Source organism: Phasianus colchicus, chromosome 1 (assembly GCF_987193195.1).
Source record: "Phasianus colchicus chromosome 1, bPhaCol1.hap1.1, whole genome shotgun sequence".
NCBI classification, from domain to species: domain Eukaryota; kingdom Metazoa; phylum Chordata; class Aves; order Galliformes; family Phasianidae; genus Phasianus; species Phasianus colchicus.
Genome location: NC_143436.1, coordinates 19,297,733 through 19,301,047, shown reverse-complemented (window position 1 = coordinate 19,301,047; position 3,315 = coordinate 19,297,733). Strand labels below are relative to the sequence as shown.

Below are 3,315 nucleotides of genomic sequence, written 5' to 3'. Positions count from 1 at the left end.
AAGAGCCTTTACTATTCATGTACATTAAAGTCTCTCAACCTGCAGTGTAGTTACTGTTAGGATGTCTAAGTATTTTCTTTCTTTCAAAAAAAAAGAACCCAACAAACTTCAAACCCCAAAACAAACAAAAAAATACACCCCTCCAAAAAGCCAACTGATCACAGAATCACAGAATCACTGAGATTGGAAAAGACCTTCAAGATCATCCAGTCCAACCATCCACCCATCATCAATAGTACTCACTATACCATGTCCCTCAACACAAAATCCAAACGTTCCTTGAACACCTCCAGGGTCAGCGACTCCACCACCTCCCTGGGCAGCCCATTCCAGTGCCTGACCACTCTTTCAGAAAAGTAGTATTTACTAACGTCCAGCCTAAATCTCCCCTGGTGCAGCTTGAAGCCATTCCCTCTGGTCCTATCACTAGTTACATGAGAGAAAAGGCTGACTTGCAGCTCACTACAACCTCCCTTCAGGTAGTTATAGAGAGCAATAAGGTCTCCCCTGTGCCTTCTCTTCTCCAGACTGAATAATCCCAGTTCCTTCAGCTGCTCCTAATAAGGTCTGTGATCCAGCTGTCTCACCATCTTTGTTCTTTGAACCTGCTCCAGGGCCTCAATGTCTTTCTTGTAGTGAGGGGCCCAAAACTGGACACAGTACTTGAGGTGCGGCCTCACGAGAGCTGAGTACAGGGGGACAATCACTTCCCTGTTCCTGCTGGCAACACCGTTCCTGATGCAAGCCAAGATGCCATTGGCCTTCCTGACCACCTGGGCGCACTGCTGGCTCATATTCAGCCAAGCATCAGTCAGTACCCCCAGGTCCATTTCTGTGCAGTCTTCCAGCCACTCTGCCCCAAGCCTGTAGCGTTGCCTGGAGTTGTCGTGGCCAAAGTGCAGGACCCGGCATTGGTCTTGTTGAACCTCATCCCATTGGCTTCAGCCCAACTATCTGGCCTGTCCAGATCCCTCTGTAGGGCCTCGCGACCCCCAGGCAGATCGACACTTCCAGCCAACTTGGTGTCCTCTGCAAACTTACTGAGGGTGCACACAATGCCCTCATCTAGGTCATCAATAAAGATATTGAAGAGGATAGGCCCCAGCACCGACCCCTGGAGAACACCACTCGTGACTGGTTGCCAGCTGGATTTAGCTCCATTCACTACCACTCTCTGGACCCGGCCTTCCAGCCAGTTCCTTATCCAGCCAAGAGTGTACCCGTCCAAGCCACAGGCTGTCAACTTCTGCAGGAGAATACTGTGGGAGACAGTGTCAAAGGCCTTGCTGAAGTCTAGGTAGACTACATCAACAGCCTTTCCCTTGTCTACCAGATGGGCCACTAGATCATAGCAGGAGATCAGTTGATCAAGCAGGACCTGCTCTTCGTGAACCCATGTTGGCTAGGCCTGATCTCCTGGTTGTCCCGCACATGCCGCATGGTCTCCGTCAAGACAACCTGCTCCATAACCTTCCCTGGCACCAAGGTCAGGCTAACAGGCCTGATAATAGCATGCCACAAATTAAATATTTATATTTCTGTGTTAAATTTATCCAACTACAAAGGTGACATACCAAAGTTTTGGTGTTACAGATTTCCACAGGCTTTCTAAGATTACTGTACATTTTGCTCCTCCAACTGAAATCTACTGACATCAGAAGACTTATATCATGGGTAAGTTGCTTCACCTAGGGTGAACAGTAGAACCTCGAACCAATAAAACTTGATCACTGCCAGAAGGACAAAGATATAACAAACAAGGCTAGAGTAGATATTGTTAGTTATGGAGACACCTGTTGAGTATAACTTTGCATCTGCAAATTAAACAGATCAGGAAGTCACACACCTTACTCAGAAAGAGAAGATAGAAAGCAAGCAAGCTGCCTTGGAGAAAATTGTATGCTATTGCTGTTTTATGCCTACCATAAAATATGTGTCATCATTTCCAAAAGTGCTGTCTTTGTAAGAAGATGAAATATCTGTGCAACTGTTTCACGTTCCAAGTGCTGACAGTTTGGTAATATTGAGACTGAATTTTACCTGTCTCTCAACTAGTTTAATTAGATGCATTTTCTAGTACAAAGGGCATTTTTAATTTCATCACGACAGCTTTCACTGCACAGAAAAAAAGTACAGCTCACTCATAGTAATGTTCATTTATAATCATCATAATCCAAATTACATATTCACAAACCATGGTCTACAACAGGAAAATCACAGTGGCTGCAGTTTTGACAGTTAATATCAAAATTAATTTCTGTAGAAAGCTTCAGGTGATGATGACACACAGAATGCATGGCGTACATGCAGATGCCAAGAGAATAGGAAGTCTGAGTCTAAATTGATTCACAGTGTAAAATAATTATCATATTGATATCAAGCTTTTAGGCACTTCCATGCTCAAGCACCTAGCTAAATCAAAATCTTATGAAGAGTGTTTTTGGAAAAAAGTTCTTAGCTCTGTAAAATTTAAAATGACTTTTTATTGCACTTGCACACTCTATAGCATGTAGTAAATTATATTCTCCTTGAGAACAAAAGTAGCATTTGCATCTGTGCCAAACTCATGCTGTCCTTCTTAAATCAATTTTTTTTCTTCTTACTTTCATTATATTTATTGTAGATATTTTAAGATTACTTTGTAGATTATTGCAGATAACTTTACAATATAAGTGTTGTGGATTAACTTTGTGGATTAACCTAAACACCACACAGCTGCTTACTCATCTACATCAGTGGGATGGAAAAGAGAGCTGTAAACGTTAAAAGAGAGATAAAGACAGTTTAATAGATAAAGTATAAGCTACACACCCAAGCAAAGCAAAATAAGAGATTTGTTCACTGCTTCCCACTGGCAGGCAGATGTTTAGCCATTTCTGGGAAAGCCAGGCTCATCATGCATAGTGGTTTCTTGGGAAGATAAATGCCATCACTCCATGTCTTCCTCCCTGTAACAGATGGAAATAACTACTGTACACTTCACTTGTAAGAGAGAAGCAGAAATATATTTATTGATATAATATATATAGATAATGTAGTGATTTAACAGTGACTTAACAATATTTGAGGTGGTTGGATATGATTTATTAATTATTGCATAGAGAGTAGAGTTAAACATGCACATACAGGGGGCCCTTCCATTTAGGTCATGAAGTTTGTATTGAAGCCCCTTGCTTTTTAAACATGTTGAACCACGAAGGTAAGGAGTGTAGATGCAGCTGGATTTACTTACAGACTTGGGGCTGTGTAAACACTTATCAGCAATATCTAAAACATTGCTATGTTACCAATACTGCATTAATCAGAAATATAAAA

At 41.9% G+C, this 3,315-nt stretch overlaps 1 pseudogene; it reads left to right on the top strand.

The window, feature by feature from the left end:
* Positions 1-750: 750 nt before the first annotated feature.
* LOC149919431 (uncharacterized) lies at positions 751-1,612 on the top strand (annotated as a pseudogene).
* The last annotated feature ends 1,703 nt before the right edge of the window (positions 1,613-3,315 follow it).